The 23,975-nt window shown below is 40.0% G+C and overlaps 1 protein-coding gene across 16 annotated transcripts in view; it reads left to right on the top strand.

Moving 5' to 3' along the window:
• The window catches only part of FOXP1 (forkhead box P1), a 495,960-nt gene that overhangs the window by 323,272 nt on the left and 148,713 nt on the right, over window positions 1–23,975 (top strand). The window contains exon 1 of one of the 16 annotated variants that reach the window (XM_077820980.1): window positions 11,614–11,735. The exons of 14 other annotated variants lie outside the window; for them this stretch is intronic. The gene's annotated coding sequence lies outside the window, so the exon portion shown is untranslated. Of the gene's footprint in view, window positions 1–11,613; window positions 11,736–18,355; window positions 18,470–23,975 lie in introns of those variants that run through there. One more of the 16 variants, XM_077820981.1, reaches the window with a different exon arrangement.

Raw genomic sequence — 23,975 nt, 5'->3', positions numbered from 1 at the left:
GAAAATAATTAAAGAGTGGATTATCAAGATTAGATCCTTGCTTGAGAGCAAAAGAACACAGTTTCCTGCCCGTTCAAAGATGGAAGGCATTCTTCATTATTGTGATAGGCTCCATGTCCAGGATGAGTTCTGTATGACTCCAAGGTTTGTCACCACTTTTAAAATATATGCTCTGATGCCCTTGATTATTGGCAAGATTAGGGCATAGACAGATTGCTTATCATCTTCATCCTTTCCTACTAACATCACTTGTGTCTTTCCTGGATTGAGCCTGAGTCACCTTTGTGTCTAATCTCTGCTGATTTCTTCCAAGCAACAAGACCTCATGGGTAGTGGCAGAGGCTGCATCAGTGGAGAAGGGATCATCATACAGGTTAATGCCTTCCTTGTATAGGTTTCTCTGAGTGGTCTCATGTAGATGTGAAAGAAGAAGGGAGAGATCATTGAGCCTTGTGGGACTCATTATTATTACAGCCTGGTTGATGAGGAGCAGTGCTCATTACAACTCTCTGGGATACATCTGACAGAACTGAGTAGCTGCTGTGTAAGTTCTGCCCAATTTACTCGATCTTTTATGAGTGTCACCAGCCTTGTAAGATCAGTGGAGGCAAAAGCTGCAGAAATATTTTGCAATATAAGCACAGAGGTTTGTTTCTTGCCCAAGGACAAGAGTCATGTGTCCATGAGGACCATTTCCATGCCATGCCTTAATCTGATTGTGAGCAATCCAGGATATTGGCAAGGTTGAGGTCTGTATGTCTCAACCTGGACCCAGAGGAACAACCTATCGTGCTGCAACTGTGGCTCTGCCCTTGGTTTCTCTGCTGAGACTCAGCAGAAGTTCCAGTAATAGCTGCGATTTTTCTAATATGGTCAGTGGTCCACTGGGAACTGGATGGAGTCCACTGAACTGATTTCACATAGGACACTAAAGAGCCATCAGGTACTAAAAAGTTCTGATCGTTATCTGCTTGGACTAGCTTTGAATCAGCAACCTGAAGGTGACAGCTTTATATCCCATTTCCAATCCCCTGAGCCATCTTGTATTGAAGCATTACTGTAATGAAAATACAAAAAGAGATCTGTGTTAGCCTGTTCACCTGCCCCAAACCCCTGCGTGGTCTACCTTTAGGTAGCCAGATGTTGCCAGTATTGGGGGTTGGGAGGATATGGATCTTTGTAAATGAATTCACGATATTTCTAAGCAGAAATAGGTTAGTGGATGACTTAGGCAGGGTTTGTTAGATAGTTACATGGGTAAATAACTTGAGTTGTATGGATAACACAAGTAAAAATTTGAGTTGCAGATCTCTTTTAGTTTACAGGATAAGAAATATAAAACTGGCAAAAGTATTTTCTCACCTTTGCTATTCTGGGGCAAATGTCCAGCTCTGCCTCAGATTTTTCACCCATAAAATAGACATGCAAGTGTTTGCACTTGTAAAATTGCATGTGCACTATTTTGTGCATGCAAAAGAACATTTGTGAGCACAAATAGCTATATACCCAGCTATATGATTGCACAAGTAATGTTTCAGACCCCAAAGTAGCAACTAATTTGAGGCCAGCATTAAACACTGGGTCTGTGTGGAAGGAAAGTAGTATGGTATAATATCTGTTTTTGATAGTGTCTATATTCTGTATCAGACACACGTAAGCTGTTCGTAAACATCATCATTTGTTCCTTCTTTCACGTTTTCTCCTGATTGACCAAACGCATTTAATGTGGCCAGTGCAAAGAAAATTCTGCTCTCCATTTTAACAAGATATTCCATGTTTTTGCGGTATCCCTCATTACTAATGGCATTGCTTACACAGACACAGATGTGTATACATATAAAATACAATGTTCCTCTTCAAGACACAAGTGTAACCTAACAGAACTGATATTGTTTAGTGATCTGTGCCATAATTTCCATGTTTTGGCATTAAAATGGATTCTCCTCATCTTGTTATATCCCCTTTGATCCACTGCCTCCGGCTGTGTGGTGGCACTAACAACGGAGGATGGGAAAGCTACAGCTTTGTGTGGCATCATTAGCTCCAGAGCATTAGGAGTATCCCCATGAGAAAAAGCAGCACTTTTGATACACCATAAAAGCAACCTGTTCCTTGCACCTTTTTGTATATCCACTCTGTTTCTAAATGCCATGAAAAATGTTCCATCTCTGGGAGTTGCTCACACATACGTTATAAAAAATTTAAAAAAAAAAAAGATTTTTCCTTTCCTCACTGGACTCTTGTAGCATAGAAGGATTAGGATCATCAGCAATGGGAATTCTGTGATGTGTTCTTCCTGTAAAAATTCCTGTCTTCCAATCCATTCCCATTCTTTTCCTTTCTCCAGCTTTTACACTACATCTAGCTCCTCAGATTTAGCACTTCATAGTTTCTCCCTGCAATCAGACTATAGCATGTCAAAAGGAGAATTTGGGTGTGTTCTGGGCATTTCTTCTCCCCCGTGCACGTTGTGTTCAGGATACATGTCATTGGCAACTGGTCATGAGCAGTGAATCAAATGCTTCGGACGTTATATGCCAGCCCGCCCAAGCACTGTTAAAACAGTTCTATTTGATAAGTAGGTTCCTTTTTCTTTAATGAATAGTATGCAGCCAGTGTACCTATCAGAGTGTGCAGAGGTCCTGCCTAAAAGTGAAGATGCACGTGTGTATGTGTCAAATGCTGAAGAGCAGAGTTGTTCTTATAAACGTAGTTCTGCTCCTTTCCTTCTTACATTTCACTTTTCTAATCCAGTCTAACCGATTTGGACAAAAATACTATAGTGTAAGAGGCAAGAGTACTAGTTTCCTGATTGTTCAAATAATAATTCTTAGTGGGGGAAACAAATTAATATTTAAAGACTGCCAGTATGACTCTTTCGTAGTTCTCGGAATTGGACTTGTGGTGCAGATTTATGCAAAGTAAAACAAAGGACAAGCAGAAGCCGAACTTTTAATTGCATTCCCTTCTGCTTCTTTTCTGTCAGCAACTATCACCAGCGCTACCTCCACTGCCTCGGAGAATCTCGTGTTTCCATCAGACGTAGTATCTGCTGCTCTTTCCCTGGCAGAACCTGGCAGGCGTGAGACTGCCAGCTTCAGAAACACCTTATGAAACATGTCATGAGACCTCGGTCACATCTGGACTGAGGAGCGCACCTCCTAGCTGGATGTCTGACTCAAGAGCGGGAGTGGCTAGAGCAAAGGACCTATCATCTGGGCCTTCTCATGAGAGGGGCAGTCTCATAAGCATAGAAACAGATAGCTTCCTAGATCTACTAAAATAAGGCATCCCGCCCTGACCCCAGATATATCCAGTCAGTTTTCCTATCTAGCCGGAAACCCAGTGTCTGCAAAACTTACCTTCGGAAGTGGCAACATTTCCACTCCTGGTGTTCTCTTCACTCTTCTCAAGCATCAGATGTTCCACTCTCCAAGATCCTGGACTATCTGTTGGATTAAAGACACAAGGTCTGTCAACTAACTCAATCAGAATACTTTTGGATGCAGTCATAGCCTTCCACTCACCTGTAGAGGGCTTCTCAGTTTCTGCCCATCCCAGATTCCTCAAGGGCTTACACAACTATTTTTTCCCTGTATGGAAACTGGCTGCCCAGTGGAACCTTAATTTAATTCTCAATGCCTTGAGGAAACCCCCCTTTGAACTGATGGCTATCTACTCTCTCCTTCACCACTTCCTCAGGGCTTCAAGCCTTGCAGCCATCACTTCAGTTAGATGGATGGGAGAGCTCAGTGCTCTTATGGGAGACCCTCCATTTACTACCTTCTATAGCAGTAAGGTTACCATGCATTCCTATACTTGCTTCCTACCAAAGGTCTCTTCGGAATAACATATACATCAAGAGAGCCCCCTACCAGTGTTTCACCCAAAACCTCTTGCTTTCAAAGAGGAGACCAGCGTGCATATGCTAGACATCAGAAAGCTCTTGCCTTCTACCTTGACAAGATTAAGATCTTGCAGGTCTCTCCTAAGCTATCATTTGCAGAGACAATGAAGGGACAGCCTATTTCTTCTCAAAGATTGTCATATTGGGTTATGGGTTGCATTTTAACCTGCTCTGAATCCGCTGGGATGCAGCGCCCCCCCCCCCCCCAAGTGATAGCACTTTCCACTAGAGCTCAGTCCACATCTGTAGCTCTACTGAAAGACATTTCCATAACAGAAATCTGAAGGACTGCAACTTGGTCTTCCATCCATACCTTTGCCAACCACTGTGCTATCTTACCAGCTTCCAGAGATGATGCTACCTTTGGTGACAGAGTCCTCCAGACCATCTTGGACTTGCCTCCTCAGCACCCACTTCCTTGATGAGTTACTGCTTGGGAGTCTCCTAGAGTGGAGCACCTTTAGGGACATATACTTGAAGAAGGAGAGGTTACTTTCCTGTACAATAACTTGAGTTATTTGAGATGTTTGGTGGGGGAACACAAGGAGCTGCTCTGCACAGACATGGGCTCATGCACGTTGCTCTGCTATCTCTGGTCAAGAGCTCTTGGGCTCATGTGCATCCTACAGCAGAGCACTCATAGGAGCACAAGTCGAAGAACTCAAGTTACTGTACAGGTAAGTGACCTCTCCTTCTGCATGGTTACACTGGCATCAGTAATAGCATCTGTAGAAAAACACACATGACTCACAGCTCTCAATATGAAAGAGATATACTTTCACATAGATCGTCACCCTTCTGACAGAAGAGTCTTCAGATTTGTGGAGAGTCTCAAAAATTGTCAATACAGGGTACTCCTGTTCAGTCTAGCAACTGCACTCAGAGTCTTCACAAAAGTGTTTTCTGAAGTAACCGCATGACTCAGACAGGGTGGTTCCACTGTCTTTGTGTATCTAGGCAACTGGTTTCATACAGGCAAGACATATCCAGAATCCATAGTATTGACCTCATTGCTACTCCATCACTGAGAATCTCTGTGAACATAGAAGAGTCTACTCTGACTCAGACCCAAACTGTAGGTTTCATAAGAGTGACCTTACACTCAGTCAGAGAAAGGATTTATCTCCCTATGGACAGATTCCGACCCATGGGCAACCTGATAAATCAGATTATGCACAACCTTCGAATGTAGGTCGGGATTTGCCTTCGTGTCCTGGTCACATGGCGTCATGTACTGACATAATGCTGTTCACCAGCCTTTACCTCCGTTACTTGCAGGTTTGGTTTTGAATAGTAGATATGCTGAGTAAACACAGCATGAATACTATAGTGGCAGTCCACATAAAGATAACAGCCTCTCTGACTTCATGCAAAGATCTTAGAATCGTAGGACTGGAAGGGACCTTGAGAGCACATACTGCGCTCATGGCAGGACTAAATATTATCGAGACCATTCCTCGAGACCAGGTGTTTGTCCAACCTGCTCTTAAAAATCCCCAGTGATGGAGATTCCAGAACTTCCCTAGGCAATTTATTCCAGTGCTTAACCACCCTGACAGTAAGTTAGGAAGTTTTTCCTAATGTCCAACCTAAACCTCCCTTGCTGCAATTTAAGTCCATTGCTTCTTGTTCTATCCTCAGAGGTTAAGAAAAACAATTTTTCTCCCTCCTCCGTGTAACAACGTTTCATGTACTTGAAAACTGTTATCATGTCCCCCCTCTGTCTTCTCTTTTCCAGAGTAAACTCACCCAGTTTTTTGCCAATCTTCCCTCCTAGGTCATGTTTTCTAGACCTTTAATCATTTTTGTTGCTCTTCTCTGGATGCACAAGTGTGCATGGATGTTCCTTTCCTATCTGCCACACATGACAGGACAATAATTTCAGATGCCTCCTCATTAGGTTGGGGGGGTGTCACATGGGTGGTCAGATAGCACAAGGCACTTGGATGCGCTGCCCCTCCCCACCCCTCCCCCCCGAAACTGGAATGGATGTAAATCTTCTGGAAGTCAAAGTAGTTTGAGACGCATGCTGAACATTCTTACCATTAATCCAGTCTTGGATGATCGGGGAGGGGTGATATCCATTCCCCTGTGCATAGAAGTGGTCAGTTTATGGAACTGGTGTATCAAGAATCTCATCACTTTATCAGCAACATACCTCCCAGGAACTCAGAATTTGCTGGCGGACAGCTTCTGCAGTTACTTAGCCACCGACCATGAGTGGGAGGTACACAGCTCTGTGGGGACCCTAGTTGGGACCTGTTCACCTCCCAGATAAATGGGAAATGCAGCACATACTATTTCAGGGGAACTCAGAACTAGTTCTACAGAGGTGAAGCTCTCCTACTCCCTTGGGCACACCATTTTAACGGCGCCTTTCCTGCTATCCCACTGTGTTCTTGAGTATTGTGGAAGATTTGACTGGACAGAGGATGAGTTGTTCTCGTTGTGCCCAAATGTCTCGGGCACTTCTGGTTCTCAGATCTCCTCAATATGTCTGCTCAGCCATCCATCCACATTTATCACTTCTGGGACATCTGACCCTTCGATTTTTTGAGTTAAGATATCCCAGCGTGGAAGCTCTTCACTTCCCAGCTTGGTATTTGGGTAGGCGTCGGACCTAGAATGGTTCTGTTCTGAAACACTGCAAGCTGTTTTACTAATAGCAGAAAGGACTCCACCAAAAAATGTTACCTAGCCAAATGGAAATATTTCTCTGTCGGGGCTCAGTACCACTGTGTATATCCCAAGACATGGGGTGTTCCTGATATTTCGGATTACCTTCTCACCCCAAGATGACAGGTCTTTCCCTTAGCTGATATAAGTTTACCTGGAGACAATCAGTACATGTCACCCTTCAACGGATGCCTATCCTGTATTTGCTTATCCAATCACCTCCAGGTTCTTAAGGGGCTTAATTAGAATTGCCCCACCAGTAATTAGACCAACTCCTCAATGGCTCCTTAATTTAGTACTTTAAATGCCTACCAAGCCACTTTTTGAACCCCTAGTTACCTGTTTGGTACTTCACCTGTCTATGAAGATTGTCTTCCTCATTGCTATCACCTCATCCAGATGGGTAGGAGAACTGGGTACCCTGATGGCAGATCCTCCTTGCACAATATTTCGTAAAGACAAAATCTCACTATGACTACATCTGAAATTCACCCCTCAGTAGTTTTGGAGTTCCTCATAAACTGACCATCCACTTACCTGTGTTCTTCCCAAAGCGCCCCACGCTTTCAACAAAGAGAAAAGACAACATTCCTTCAGAGTGAGATGGTCTTTGGCATTTTACCTACAGAGAACAAAACAGATCAGAAAGTCACCAAGGCTGTTCATTGCCATAGTGGAACGAGCCCAAGTACAAGCTGTTTCCTCCCATAGGGTCTTCAAATGGATCTCTGGCTGTATCCTACTTGTTATGAGCTGGCAAACCCTACTTGTATCCTACTTGTTATGAGCAGGCTCACTCTACAAGAGCACAAGCAGCCTTGGTAGCATCACTTCAAGAGATACCTCTGCTTGACATTGGCAAGGCAACAATGTGGAGTTCCACCTACGCATTCAAGAGACATTACATCTTAGTCAATGCCTCCTCCACTGATGCAGCCTTTGGGATGGTGGTTTTTGAAGCAGCCATGCCACCTGCCACTTCACACCCTCCTCCTTTCTGAGTACTGCTGGTAAGTCACCCACAGTGGAATACAGACAGGGACTAGCGTTTAAAGAAGACAGGGAAGTTACTTACCCCTCACCACTGGAATTCTTTGAGATGTGTGGTCCCTATCTGTCTTCCACTCCCCATCCTCCTTCCCCTCTGCTTCGGACTATCTCTGATTTGTGGTAAGAGGAGGAACTGGAGAGGCATTGCTCTGCACCACCCTTTATACTCTAGGCACAGAGCATAAGGAGAGCAAGAGTGCCGCCACGGACCAACGGACACTGCTTGCAAGAATTCCTCAGTCTCAGAAGCTTCCCTCTTTATTTTTTAGTTTATTGCTAAAATGTATGAATGACTGTCCTTTTTTTATTGATGTGATGGTATATGATCTATTTTTACATGTATACTTTTTAGACCCATTGGCCCACTGTGGTTAAATGTTTGTTTTGAATACATGTCCAGTGTGCTACCTTTTCACAGAAGACAAATGTTGAATGCATTTTTATGAGGTGGAAGAGATTACTGAATGTATGGAATCCCTTACTGGCTGAACTATACAACTGAATTCATTCAACATGTTTGGTATATCTTGTTCTTTTGGTATTGCCACTCTGTTCGTCACCTTTTAGTGCTTAAGGCATATGGCATGCAGTACATCCAGAGAAGTGTCAACAACATGGCATATGTTGTACACACTGATCTGGATACACCACTGAAAACAATGGGCCCAACTTTAAAAGGCATCGTGCTAAGAATAGAGAATGCAGCAATATGCAAATAGTTAATTCGCCATTAGTTTCGTGTTTGAAGTCAGAGGGTTATATTTTAATGACTTATTATTTAGTTTGCTATTTATTTGTTACTAATGCAAATTAAAAATGTAATCTTGTGGTCATGTTAATACAGGCAGACACCTGCACCAATGCAGAACCCAGCTGATGTCAGTAGGCTCCATGTGGGCTCCTGGGTCTACCTGTGCGGAGATAACTGCAGGGTCAGAACCTGTGTGAGAGAGAGGTGGTAGTACTTATGCCAGCTTGATGGTTCTGGTGATCCAAGTGGTCTTTTTAGTCCGTAACAGGGACAGTGCAGCATGTGACAGGCTTTCCCCATGCTGTCCCTCCCATTTGCCTCAACCCTAACTTGGGGAGGCCGCCTGTAGAAAAGGTTGTTCAGTTCTTGGCATTTTTCTTGGTACTGCTAGCAAATCTGTTGATTGAGGGATGATGATAGTGGACTGAGCCCACCAAAGGCATTTTGTGTAGGCCACCAAGAAGCCATTAGATGGTCACAGTCAGATTAGCTCACTGCTAACCTGTGTCCCAGTCCTGCAAATGGACACACACAGGCAGATTGTTGTGACTACATGGAAACCCTTTGATGGCAATGCGACTCTGTGGTCAAAAAGATCTGCACCATTTGAATCCTACTGAGGATCGGGGGGCCTGGATTCATAGTGGTAAAGTGGAGGTGGAAGGCTCTGTATCCCATTCTCAATTCCAGGAGCTATCCAATTCCCCACTCCTCAATGTACCCTTCATCCCCCAGGAACGCGAATTTTAAAATTAAGAAAATTTTAAATAAATGTTTATTTTAACGAATGTGTCTGAGAACTTTGCAAGTATGTTTCACCTTTAAAATAAACTATTTGTACTATATTCTGTGTCTCTTTAGCTGTTTGTTTTGCTGAGCTCTGAAGCTTTAATGTCTGAAGTGCAGAGAAGCAGTGAGTGAAGAAAGACATAGCTCCTTCCCCACAAAGGATAAATATTTTTCTGTTATCTGTATGGTCTTTTAGCTGTTCATGATATTCATGGGATTGTGCATATCACCACAAGGGCAAAACAGAACAATAAAATATTTGGTTTTAATCTTTATTGAATGCTGAACATTTTGTGCATGTTTATGAGGGTTAACCATTAATAGCACATGTTAATGAGTAGAAGTCTTGAGCCAGCTTCTGAGATCTTTTAGTTAGTGCATGAATTTTCTAATAGATGACAAGTACTTGTAACGTGCCTAATTATGAAGTCATGTTCTAATCAAACCTTGAATAAGTGAAGAATTTCCCCCCGTCTTTTGCAGTTATGGCCGTGGCAGACACACATCATTCCAGTGCTTATCCTTTCTGGTTTTTCTCCTTAAACATTCACTTAGTCTCCTTTTCCGAAACATTTATTTGTACTGAATTTCAGCACAGGAGCGTGTGTGTGTCTTTTTTCAACTTTACAACATCAACACAAACGGCTGAAAAATGGTGACAGCCTCTCAGGTTGTTGCGTCACTTTGTCGTACTTCCAGATGAAGTACATGAAAGTGATTATAGGTAATAAATATCTTTTTTTAAAAACTTATTGCAGAGGCAGTTTTCCCCCCTGTTAATGAGGGTAATTTGACTTGGTTGAAGGATTGCAGTTCTTAAGAATTAATGCAGCAATCCAATTCAAAGATTTAAAGAGATCTAAGATTTTTCACAGGTCGTGTGCTAGAGAATGTGCTCCTATCACATAGCAGCTAATGGACTTGAACAACAGCCTGTCCTTTACTGTTACCTCAGTGTATAGCAGCTTTGCCCTTGATAGCAAGTATACTTCCCCAGAGCAGGTTATTTAGTACTGTGGTATATTTGTAACGCTTTTAAGAGAGAGTATCCTATTTCTAACAGCCCTTATTACTGTATGAAGTGAGGTTACCTTTCTGACTTTCTTAATTACGTGTTTGAATCCTAATATGCTGTAGAATAAGGTATTTTATGCTCTGACAGCTGCCTTCTAATTTTTTCTTCTTTTCAAATATGGCTTTATATATATAGGCTATATATAGATAGATAGATAGATATAGATATATATATACACACATTGCATTTTCACTATAAGTACACACAGGGTTTATTACATAAATACAAAAGTGATATGTCTTGGTCTCCATAAGTTCCCATTATTTTTAGGGATGCATTATTACCTTTTAACGATGTTTAGTTATGGCTTATTTGTAAATGACGTTAGAAATGCTCTAATTTCTTGATCCTATTATGTTCCTGGGTATTAAAAATCCTATTTTAAGGTAATTAGAAGGATTCTCTTCCATTTAAATGTGTGTTCTCCAGACAGTGTCACTCTATACTCTGCACACAAGAACCTTTGTTCCTTAATTAGAAAAAGGACTAGAGCTCATTAATTGTGGATACCAAGTGATGTCTGCTTAAATGGTGAAGCAATAATACAGTTTAAATAATGATTGAGCTTATATTTTAAAAAGTCTTATAATATTTAGAATTGATAGTGATAAATACTCTGAATATGACACAATTTCCAGTGAATCATATTGAGACTTTTATTGAAAGCTTTTTCTTTAGGAGATTGAACCCCAGTCAGGTACAATAAATAAGGGGTGAATTGCACTGGTACAGTGTCTGCCATTTTAAAAAGTCAGCATATATCAACAGTCTCCACACAATGATTTCTGAGATACCACAGTTTTCCCCTGTACCAGTTGTGATTACTGTCTAGCAACTGAATGGTTTTGATCTTGGCCTTATGGAGTCAGGTTGTGATGAAAAGAATATTTTAATTGCTTCCTTGCAAACAGGATGTGTTATGTTTTAACACTTCATAAGGGTTTATTTTGGAAGATGTGTGTACTTTGTTCTTTACATTTTTAACATCTCACTTGCATCCCCTAAGGAAGAAAATGCAAAAACTTTGAAAGCTAAAATACAACACTGTTTACTGAAAGATATGAATCTATATAGTGACCATAGACCTGGACAGTGTGCATCCTTTCAGATATGCAGCAATATTGCTTAAATTTCAGACTTTTACAGATTTGGAGTGAGCTCCCAGTTTTATTAGTAAGCGCAATGCTGAAAGAGAGCAGAAGCTTATGGGAGCTGATCATTTGGATTTTTTTTTCACATCAGGAGCCAAGTACTTGTATTTCTCTTGCTTCATGCATATAATATTACACTTTCGGTCAAATAGTGATCATAGAAATTAGAGATGTAACAGGCTGATTAGATCATTTAGTCCTTCACTCTGCCATTGCAGGAGTAGCAGTGTGACATCAAGGCCTTCTGCATCCATACATTCACAGCAGATGCTGCCATCCTACCGCATGTCTATGGGACAGAACTTGTGCCGTGGTTTACTGCACAGTTGAAGCCAGGTACCCTGGAGCTGCCAATTTCTGTGCTTTAATATTTGTATACATTTAAAATTCTGATTTTAGTATTCTGAGGCGTTTCAAAGGATGCAAATGGAACAGCACGGGAAATCATTTGAAAGATATAGATTATTAAGAAGGTGAACAGTTCTTTTGAGGAATGACTGGACCATGTTCTGTAGCATCACCCCGGTTTCACTCTCTCCCTCCTGCTGTCCTTTTCAGCTCCCCAGCTCAGACTTTTACTTCAGCACTACCTTTTTTACCTACCTTCCCAGCCCATTTCTGTCTTTTTTCCCTCTTCTCACTTTGAACATTAAACAGGGATAAAATTGTTCTAATTTTTCTAATGCTAATGAAAATCCTTATTAACAAAACAGAGTGTTTCATAAGTGAAGAATAGGAAATTTGGCATGTAGAAGTATGGGTTTGTCTTCTGTTATAATAGTGTTATGAATCAGAAATGGTGACTTGGGTTGGAGGAGGGAACCTTCACTCAAAATGTACTGCTTTCTAGCTTTGGCTGGCTGGAAAATGTGATCTTTGGTAACCTTCTCTATTGTACAGCTCTCTGTGAGAAAGAAAAATAGTTTTTTACATTTGAAAAAACTCTGTTCTTCAATTGGCTATGCAAAAATCTTATTACAGTATTTATTCCAAACCTGCACACATAATGTTCAGTCAAGGAGAAAACAGCAAAAAACAGTTGTTGATGGACTTAGCAGAGAACTGGATTAAATAAGCATTAGTCTACTGAAGCTGATTACAGGAATATGAAAATGCAGTATCTTAATGGTACATATTTTCATGTGGCAGCTCAGTTGCCTTCCATTTTGCAGCTAATATGTCTATTCTTATGAGTCATTTACTTCTTTAATTACCTTTTGCAGGCAAGGCACCATGGTATATTAATGTGAATGATTTTTACTGCCAGTTTATCATACAGTGCCCCAGAAGTTGAAAGGCATAATTGACTTGGAAGAGCAGCTCATGAAGGAAACAATATTTAGTTGACAGTTTTCCTTGTACTCTCTGTTGACGTTTATGAGTTTACACTATGCTAAAGGAGTAATAAACACAATTTTCTTTCAATAACAGGAAAGAGTAGCTTCTCAAATACATTTGTGGAAAACAGATTTGTTCATTTCTTGAATAATATAAAATAATGTGTTTCCAGTGCGGAGGCATATATAAAATTGTCAATTGAATTAAACCTTGGAAGGTGCATTTATAACCAGCCTTAGAGCATTAGAGGGTATTAGGATGCATATGAATCAAATCAATCTAATGAATATTTAAATTATGTACAGATTTGGATAAATCATTTTCAAATCTGGGTGTTGGATTATTTGGTGGCCTTCTCTTCAATGGGAAAACTTGAAGAGAGCATGCAAATCTGTTTGCATAGGTGGGAAAATGCTAGTCTAAGAGCTCTTGATAATGAAATCCTAATTCTCAGTTTCTCGGTAACTTTTCCGAAGTTACAAGCTTGAGAATAGTTGAAAATACAGGATTGCAATCTGTCAAAGTCTGGGTTGTTTCTGGAATGATATTTTTATTGAATTGACCTTGTCAAATAGCAAATTCTCTTTTAATACATCCAAGGGATCATGCAAAGGTATGATCAATCATGTCGTCCACTTTAATTAATTTAAAGGCACACATGCACTCATAGCTAGCTTTAAGCCACCACATTTCCAGCCTTGGTATGTTGATGCAAACTATTCTCTCGTTGGCTTGGAGACAGTTAAACTTTTCACAGTTTTCTACGATTGTTTGCAGTTCAGCCCCGTGCAACATAATGAAAGTTTTCGAGCCATCTGTTGTTAAGCTGGCGGTGAGCAAGGCCAGTATATCCAAACAAAGTGCTGGCCTGCTGTAAACTGAACCTGTCAGTTTAGCATAGCTTTGTTGACCTCCCCAATGTGCAGGGCAGCCTGTGGTACCAGGCGCTGGCTGTGTATATAGCTTAGAAGGGAACTGCTTGGGGGGACCATGTTTACTTTTTCCACTTAGTGTTCCTCCCACAGGCTTGAACTAGTTTATACTAAATCTTTAAATTGACACTGTTTTTTTTTCTATTCTGAACTTTTTGGGTTACCGGGAAAAAAAAAATTCGACCATTGCTGGCGTTTTGAACTTTTCTGAAAAGATTTCAAGAAAGAAAGGTGTGTATGCGTGTGATAGATATGTTCACAAATATCACAGCTTGGTTTCTGGGCTACTATTGTCGTCTTTGTTCTGTATTATTTAAGATCAGTTACTCATTTGCTTCAGAGTTTGGGGACTAGTAGACAAGGTGGAGCATAGTAAGCAGTGAGTGCTCCTGTGTGTGTTGTCTTAATATGAAACTGATGTTGCATCCAACAATATCTGGAACTGGTCTCTTTTGCTTTTTTTTTTTTTTTGGTTTTGTTTTGGTGGGTAACATTTCCACTGTATGATTGTATAAAATCTAAGACATGTCTGACCAAAATCCCAGCGATCAAAGCTGGAAATGGCTGGAACCCTCCTGCTTTTCTTTGTTTTGTTTTCTTTCTTGTGTAACATGTCAAGCTTGCCTGATTTTTGCATTCTCACCCGTCTCGGTGCACTTGTATCTTTCTTATTCTCCTTGTTCCTCAAACTTTCTTCCCCTTTTTCTTACTGAATGAATGTTTATTTTTTGTTTTTTGTCTAGGAGACAGTATATGACATTTTACCGTAAATCTTAATCCATGGTAAACAATTTGTGACCATGTTTAAAGGCTTGGCAACAAATCTCACTGAGGCTGAGACAGGAAAATAAGTGTTCCCTATCTCTGATGTTTGCTTTTTGGACTCCACCTACAGCAAATACCTTTGTGCTTTGACCTCTGCCAGAAGTACTTTTTCTACTTTATTTTCTACTTTTGGCGTACTTATTGTGTGGTTTTTGGCCTCTTCAAGTACATTTTAGCTACCCAACCGTTTTTGGAAAGCAGTCTTATTTTCTATGACCCAAATGCTGCAGTACTTCATCAGTAAGAAGTTACCTGAGTAAAGACCTGCATAATTTTGGCTTTGTTGTGTATTCCAAACATACCTCTTGTGCAGTTACTACAGTGCGTCCTATACAACCATTGTTAAATATATCGCAGCCGGTCAGTAACTTCAAATGGTATGTATCACATGTAGTGGAAGCACCTCAGTATTTCACAGAAAGTAAAGAAAGAACAATTAAGTCATTAAAAGCAGTTTTTTATTTTAAACATACCAGAGGGTTGGGAATTCCACAGTGAGGGGTATAATGTATACAGGACCAGTCACCAATCAATGATGTTTCAAGTTACATTCTGTGCCATATGTTTTAGGTGCAAGAAGTATGTCAGTGGTGAAAAACGCTCAATTTAAAATTCAAATGACTGCACTTACTAGGAAATCCCATACAACCCTAATCTGTTTGTAAGGTGACTGACACAAAGTGCTTTTTGTTTTAAGGTAAAAGAAAATGCTTTCAGGATAGGGTTTCTGGTATAAATGTCAGGTGCAATGCAATGTGTGCTCTCTAAAGAAGTCGAGTAGATAACCTTGGCATTTAGGACATTGCTTTTTACAAAATGAAATTGTATTTTGGTTTTTTAAAAGTAGGACTACATTAAGAGGTCACTTATTAGCTATGTTTTTGCTAGCTGTCTGAAACTCAGCTTTACTGTCTATTAAACTCAAACCACTATGTAAACATTCCTGTGTTGTTCCTGGTCTCTACAATGGCCAGGGGGATCAGGTTTCACCTGCCTGCACATCTTCAAGCAATTAGAGCAATTAGCTTGAAGCCATTTCACATTCAAGGTCTGCTGTGACATTCAAGTCCAGAAGAAGTCTGGAGGAAAAAAAAAACAACAACCCAGAATATAGAATCGCCACTTTTCAAAACACATGAATAAATAATCCACTTTCTCTTTTTGTATTTACAGCTACTAAAGGATGCTGTTGTATGGGTTCTGAATACGTATACAAAATTGTTGTTACCAAGAAAGCATCCTAATCATTTAAACTTGATAATGAAGTTTTGCCTATGTGTTGGGATGGGTAAGGGAGAGGAATAGCAACCTGACTTCCAATGGTTATTGGTGTGAAATTATGTTGTCCTGGTCGTATTTATTGACCTCGCTTGCTTGTAGGACAATTTTTTCTTCTTATTTATGTGGGGATTTATATTTGATGTTAACATTGTAAAACTGCACTCATTCAGGTACATGTATCAGTTACATTGACATTCAGCACTGAGTTTAGTGATTCTAGCAGTAAGTCTTCAAAGCTGCTATTTTTTAAAAGGTTGGAGCAGATTAGTGGTGACCTTAAAAGATTAAACTAGTACAGTTTAAAGATAAATAATCAGCCTTTAGCACATTAGATAGCTACATAAGCATGACAGAAGGTGACTTTCTTCCAACAGTTCTAGAATCCAGGAAGCATTTTTACATTTGTAACTTGGCTACACAGGACCAGTGCTTAGCACAAAGCAAGACATAAACTGATTACACAACTTCAAATTGGTTAATGCAGTTTTAAATCCACCGTTTTCCTGTTGGTTTATTATGCAGAAGAGGGTAATTTAAAAAGCTATGCCCACTGCAAAAGATGATCTTGCTTTGCTGTCCTGGAGGGTGTTCTTAATCAGAAATAACCGCAGGCTAAATTATATTGTGGAATTCTGCTGCCCTTTAACCTACTGCCTGCTCATTCAGTGTTTGCTAACAAACAGCTCTCAGTACAAAATTGTTTGAGAATTATTTTTTCGTTATATATGCTGACTTCAATTAAAATAAGAAGCTTTTTGGGGGTGGGGAATTTAAAATGTATAGATGTCCTGGGAAAGTTTTAGCAATAGTTCCTTACAAGTCTTCTCCAGTACTTAACTATAAACACTGTGGCACACGTAGTTCAATTTAAATAAAATCATCTCATGAACTAGTTTGTCTATAGTGGTGGGAAGGAGGAGAGTTTAATGACAGTCCAGTAACTAGCCACTTTGAAGAACTAGAACTCTTAAGACACGTGCATCCTAAAAGGGTGGATGTTCCAAAGGACGAGGTTACTCATCTCTTGAATTTCCACCAGCAGATCTCTAATTCTGCTTGTTATTTTATGGGCAAGCATGGGTAACTATTGCATATTATAAACAGTGATATTTTGAGTGGGGAAGTAAAGTCATGGTGGACTTTTTTATTTTATGTTCAGAAATACTTAATTAAAATGTATAGTTGGCAAATTAATTGGCAAGCTTAAGGTGAGAGTTACTGAGTTTGTAAAAGACTCATTGCACGACACCCGTTTTCCCCCTTATGTTTACACGCTGGAGCGGAAACGTGGTACTTCAAAAGGAGGTGATGCCTCTGTAAAGCAGATCTTTCCAAATTTTTTTTCTAGACTAGTCTTCTGTTTCTATGATCTGCCTTTTGAACTGTTTTTGTGGCTGATCAGTTCCACCTAATATGTCTCTTGATTTCTGCTATTGTAATACTCAGACGACATGCTGTTCTCTTCATTTTTATAAGCTTTAGATGCTCCTGCCTGTCATACTCTGGCGGTTTATCTTCAGCGTCTGGATTTGCTTTCAGACTTGCATGTCTATCAAGCTGCTGTTGCTTTGAATGTGAGATCAAAAGAAGATGAATTCCAGTAAAAAATTTCCTTGTATGAAGAAAAGATTGGGGCCTATGTAAACATTCCACTGACAGCTCCCAATGAGTTATTTTAGCAGAGCATTAGCACCCAGAATGACAGACAGTCCAAAACTACATGCTAAATAACAAATCAGTCCCTTCAGCAGCAGCACATTGCCACAACACCAATGCATTTTCTAAAGGAATCCTGTTCCTCTTTTTTTTTTTTTATTGAATATGGATGTTCGACTGTTCATCTCTTTTCAAGCTGCCTTACAGTGCAAGCCCCAGTTTACTTTTCTTGACAATATCTGTATCATGTCACCAACATGACAGAAGACAGGACTTTGATAATTGGGGTGAGAGACAGTCAGTGAGTCATCCTGAGTTAAATAGGTAGTTTGTTTTAGTGAGTGAAAGGAAAATGTAAAGAAGAAAAAGCATCTGCTAGAATATTGAATGCATACTCCTGAGATGTTAGATCCAAAGGGTTGGAGTGGGGTGGGAGTGGGGGTTGTGTCTTTTGTTGTTGTTGTTGTCTGTTGTTTTAACAAATCAAGCAGTTTGAAAAATAGCTATGAAGTCTGGCCAACCCTAAAAGACAATTTTAGACATAAATGTATACCACTGCAGAAAGTAGGAAAGTCTAGCTGGACTGAAACTATATGTAAATATGAATTTGCCTAGCTGCATAAATGAACTGAATTTTTGCTGCTGTTTGGTCTAGTTCATTCCGTGTGTTTCTGCGTACAGACAGGGTGCTTTTAATAATGCAGAATTAATAGATTTTTTTTTTGTGATGTTAAATACAACTTTGAAATTACCTGCAAGCTCCTGCTGATCTTTCAACTTTGCAAGTGAAGAATTGCTTAAGGAATTCTTGTGGTTTCTTTGTCATTTTAATAAAAGCAGACGTTGCTACTGTGGAGGCAAACCTCCCGTTGTTGCCTACAAAGGGCAGTGCTCCAGTGTGTTTTCCCTTCAGTGTGCGCTTCGGCTGCACAGCACTTCCTGTTTATTCAAACATCTTTTTACCATTCTTCAACCCCCGCTTCACAGAAACAGCCAGAACACATCTACAGCAAGAAGACGGAAATCTAAAGACAGACAGTAAGAGCTTACTCTGTTAAACTCTTCATTTTCTCTGTAAGTGTTCAGAGAAAAGGAACACGTAGCTTGGGTTGAACTTTTCACTTGCTATCTTCCTCTGTGGAGGTATTCTTGCAATGTAAGAAAAATTCATAGCCCAGGTTTTTAGAGCAAAATAAGATGATTCAGTTTGTTTACTGCTTTGTTGGCCACCAACGGGTATTTTTTTATCAGATTTTAAGAGAGATCTGGCTAGTTCTAACTCCTCTTTTGGTGCACTGTCGCTTTCAAATATATCTCTGGAGCTTAAGCAGTCGTGTTGTCATTAACCTTTTGGGGGCTGACTTTAGCTTAGAATCTATGTATGCTCATTATGTTTTGTGTGTTTTCCTAACGTTTTCACAAGTAAAAAAAAAGTCGAGAGAGCAAAAGAGAGAGAGATTCAGAATGTGTGTCTGCAGAAATTTTTTTTGTCTTCCCCAAATTGTTTGCTCTGTCACCATTTGTGAACCAGTCTTGCTAATATTTGTTCCAATTTCATGCTAATAAAGATCAGGCTGCTGAAACAAGCATGGCTATTATCTCATTCATATTACTGTTGTTCAGACTGGTGATATTACAAAAGAAAAGGGAAACCATGCTCACTTTTGGTGACGGTTGTTAACTTTCATGTTCGGGGCTTTCTCTCCAGGTTTTCAGTGTTAATGATTAGGGTATCTGTGCATCTCAACTCTTTTTCAAAGATAGCATTGACTTTCTGTGGAATCTGCATTTATAACATGTATGTTGTTTATCCTGTCTGTTGAGCTGACTGACTTAATAAAGTATTCAATATTTCCTTGATATTCTCCCCTCTCCCTTGATATTCTCCCCTCTCCCTTGAAAGTCCACCAAAATAAGTAGGCAACTTTTTAATGTGGTCATTCATGGCATTCGTATACTGGCTATAAAACATAAGAGGAAATGGAAAATATGTAGCCTGACCTATGGAGAAAATCCATCCTCACTGAGGCTTTTTCTGCCTCCGTGGGGTCCTAATACACTTTAAAATTTTAAACGGTAAACTCCCATCTTCCTAGAAAAGAGAGCGAGTGAGAGAAATCGAGCTGTGTATTCAGCCAAACCACAAGTACAACAAACATATTTTTAAAATATATTGCTAGGCTGGCTTTTTAATGTTCAGAAGTTGTTCTTCTTTGCAGGGGAAAATGGTATTTGCAACTGCCTTAAGGACAATTTGTTTAACAGTAGGAGTAATTGCATGGGGAAAATGGAAAGAGTGACTGAAGTTATTTACTCAGATGTTAGTGTAGGTGTGGGGCAGAAAATTCACTGTGGGAACAGTGGGCTGCTTTTCTTGGTATCATAGTCTATTTGATGACCATCAAATTTCCCAGCTCGCTGGTTTTGTTTTTTCTGGATGGCATGTTTGATTATTTATCAGAAGGGAAAGGGAGTAGCTGAAGCAAATAAACATGTGACCAAGCTGTGTTTTGTTTTCCACTCAGAAGGCCATGCCCTTTAACAGATATACAGAAAATAATAAGGGTATTGTTTTATGATAAAAGGAAATTGTGTGTGTCATTTTTTAGCAAGTCACTTAACCCTTCGTGGTCTGTGGCCTCCACCTTCTAAAAGCTCACAAGGTTTGCCCCTGGGAGTTAATCCACTGGTTTTTATGTTTTTGTCAGTGGAATGTTGCCACTGATTATTTGTTCCACCATTTGGTAGATTTATTGTAGTCATTTCTGCTTCAGCCTATCCATAGGTTTTGTTTTTTTTTCATTATAGTTAGGTGGTTGACTAAATCAGAACCACTTGCAGTTTTGTGGAAGGATGGATGTTGACTCTTGAGCAAAATATTGACAGCACCGTTAGCCATTCTGATATTGCTTCATCCAGTGTTACAATGTGGAGTTACAACAGTGCTAAATCCATTTCAGACACTCTCTCTCTTTAATACAATTCTTATTAATATCATCGTGGACGGTATGTGGCTTCTAATGAGAGTTTTAGAGAATGTTGAATATATCTTCTGTGAAAAACTATAAACTAAATAACTTAAGAAATAAAATAAGGGGTTGTCTGATCGGTGGGTAGCAGGTTGCATGTTTTAAGGTGCTTTTACTGAATTAAAAGAAACAAGTTAAGATGGTGACATACTGGGGTACAATTCAGACCATTGGGGGGGGCTGTCACCTTTTCCCTGCCACCCCTGTCCTGCAACCTGGGGTGCCTTACAATGCCTTGCTGAAATAGGTCCCACCTGGGCAATTTACAAACAGCCTCCCAGGATGCAAGTCACACCCTGCGTGCCTGTGTGTAACTGCAGCCTGCCAGCTGCAACCTGGCTCTCACCAGCCTTGGTTATACTGTAGGGTGACCCCAACATATCCTCAATAGCGACTTCCCCCCCAGAAATGTGTGTCCTGTACTGCCCAGCCCACTCCTGGACAGTACAAATATTTTAAATCCATTATTCCTTGAAGGGGATAATATACCATTTTATAATCTTAAACTGAGTTACCCTGACACTTCATTTTAAAACCAATAGATTAGTAAAATAAAGTTTATTAACTACAGAGAGAGAGCTTTTAAGTGAGTACAAGTAATGAGGCATAAAAGTCAGAAATGGTTACAAGAAAAATAAAGATAAAACACTTAACAGTGCCTAACTTAACAAACTATTAGATTTATGCGAAATTTCTCACCACATGCTTCCAGCAAGATTATTGACCAAACTCTTCAGATCAGGACTACCCCCCACTCCCCCTGAGTCCAGTGGATGTTTTCCTTTGTCATCTTAGGTGTGATGCCAGAGACAGACTGGGCAGGGGGAGGTGTTTGGGGTGTTTGCCCTGCTATTTGTAGTTTGTTCAACTTTTGAAAAACATTTCTGTCTGGGAGCTCGGAGACAGAGTCTGTGTGGAAGGATGTTCTCTGCTGTTTTTTCCCACCTGTTTGAGTTTTCTTTGTTTTCCCTCCCTGCTTGATGACTCTGTTTACTGCTTAAATGCAAATTAAGGCAAACATATACTCGTTCGTTTGAGATAGACCTGTTTAACCAGTTTGGTGCTACGTGAGTTTCAAACATCATACAGGGAAATCCTATAACGTCACGTACAATGTTGCTACACCTATTTTATCAGGACAATACTGATCAGCAAGTTATGAGTTTTCAAATGATATCTTACAAAGCATACATTGTACAGAGATTATTACAATAGTGTGTAGGGTGTGCATTCAGGGCTTTATTCCGTCACACTGACATTTGTGTGAAAGGAAACTGAGATGCAGTTTGTTTCACATTGTGCAGGTAGGTATAAATTTAATAGACTGACTTGCTTTCAGAATCTCTCTTTGTCTCTTAGAATTGCATGTCAGTTCGTGTGTTTATTAGCTCCCCTAGTCTGTAATACTAAGTGACTTGCTACTGTACCTTAAGTGTATTATCTAGGGTAAGGGTCATTCTTTTTGACAAGGACCTAGATTATGGTCAAAAAAGAAAAATTGTATGATTCTTTGAAGTTGCATAAAGAGATCCACATTGGTAGTGGATCCTAAGGAAGGATTTGAGTTAGGACAAAGCAGTGGCTTTATGAAACTAGTTTGAGGAGGGTATTTCTTGCATAACGGTTGTGAGCACAAAGAAGTTTATGGGAGAAATGGACAAACAGGCAGTGGAGCCTGGCATTGTAGGCTTAGTATGGGGGTAGAAGATGACATGACAGAACACAAGAACAGATGAGTAGAGAGGGGCTAGGTAAGGTAAGGACCAAAAGCTTGAATTTGATGCAGTGGAGAAGGGGGAGCTAGCAGAGGGTCTCAGCAGGCCCATGGTATAATCAGAACAACAAGTCAGGAAAATGTTCTTAGCATTAGAGTTTTGAATGGGCCCCGAAGAAGGAGAGACTGGGAGGGCAGAGAGCTAGAGGGTACCATACTTGAGATAGGAGATTATGAGAGTGTTAAAGGTGTGAACAAAGACAAAAGGCCATGTCTTAGAGATGTAATGGAGCACACTTCAAACACAACCACGATTTATGGATCTTGAGGGAGAGCAGAGTCAAATATGACAGTCAAGCTGTGGGCCCGAGTAACAGGGGGTATGGTGGTGTCAACAGTGCAGGGTGTGTAAGAGAACATAGGAATTAGCATACCAGGTTGGACCAGTGGCCCGTTTGGTTCAGTATCCCATCTCTGGTCATAGCTATTACCAGATGATTAAGAGGAAGATGCAAGAAGCCTCAAGACAGAGAATTATGGAATAAGCTGCCCATCACGGAAGTTTCTTCCTGACCCCTGATGGTTAGAGGTTGACTGTTGCCCTGAAGCATGAGGGTCCAAACCCTCTTTTATTTTGATCTTTTTCTAGTGTATGGCTATGGATGTTCTCATTATTATCTATTCAACTGTCTAATCCTTTTTGGAATGCTACTGCACTCTTGACATTGGTGGTAGCTTGTAAAAGTAAGTTCCAAAGGATAAATTTGTTGCATTTTAAAATAAATAAATAAATAAATAAAAAATCCCTTGATCAGTTTTAAATTTCTTGTAGGACAGCTTCACTGAATGTCTGCCTTCTATTTCTGCTTTACCATTTAAAAAAAAAGTTACTAGAACTGAACACACTGTTCTAGGTTAGCTTGTGCTACTGCGTTGTAAAATGGCATTGTAATATTTGCAGTGTTATTTTCCATACCATTATCTATAGATCCTAACATTTTGTTTGCTTTTTGACCCCCTGCTGTGCACTGAACAGTGGTTGCTTTGAGATGTCCACAGTGATGGTGAGGTCTTCTTCCAGAGTGGTTAGAGATAATTCAGAATCCAATAATGTATACGTGTAGTTAACATTATTCCTGCCAACATTCAGTGTCTTTCAATTGTTAACAGAGGGTCCCTTTGAAGTTCCTACAGTCTTCACAAGTCTCAACTAACCTAAGTAATTGTGTCTCACATGCAAATTTTGCCACTATGCTTTCCATCCCTGGATAATTACAGAATTTATAAAAACAGTATTGGTGTTAGTACAGAACTTAAGGCGGTTGACACTTTTGCTGTGTTGAAGATCGGATTTTTATTCCATGAGCCTCTGAATGCAATTTTGACCTATAATGTTTCAGAACGAGGATTAAAAATATATTTAAAATATCTTGGCTACGTAATGGAAACATACAAGCAGCCCTGTTCAATATACAGTTTACATCATAGCCACAAAAAGGCAGTGTCCACTCGTACAGGACCTTTTCTTGGATATGAGAATTTCCTTGACTTCTGGTGCCCGAAAAGAACCTTCCGTGGCTGGTCCTCCAAATATTCAGTAGTCTGATTCACTTTGGATAAACATGCAGAAGTTCAGAAACTGATCCAGGCTATCTGTTCCCCTTTAGCCTGCAAAAACCGTCTGGACATCTCATAAGATTTTTTTCATACTTCAAACAGTTCAGTTCGGGTTCAGTTTGCATTATGAGCTGAGGCCCTTGTCAGGTAGCTTTCATTCTATCAGGATGTGTTCACTCAACCC

This window comes from Eretmochelys imbricata, chromosome 7 (assembly GCF_965152235.1).
Source record: "Eretmochelys imbricata isolate rEreImb1 chromosome 7, rEreImb1.hap1, whole genome shotgun sequence".
In the NCBI taxonomy this organism is placed as follows: Eukaryota; Metazoa; Chordata; order Testudines; family Cheloniidae; genus Eretmochelys; species Eretmochelys imbricata.
The sequence above is the reverse complement of the archived record's forward strand: the minus strand, read 5'-3'. Positions and strand labels throughout refer to the sequence as shown.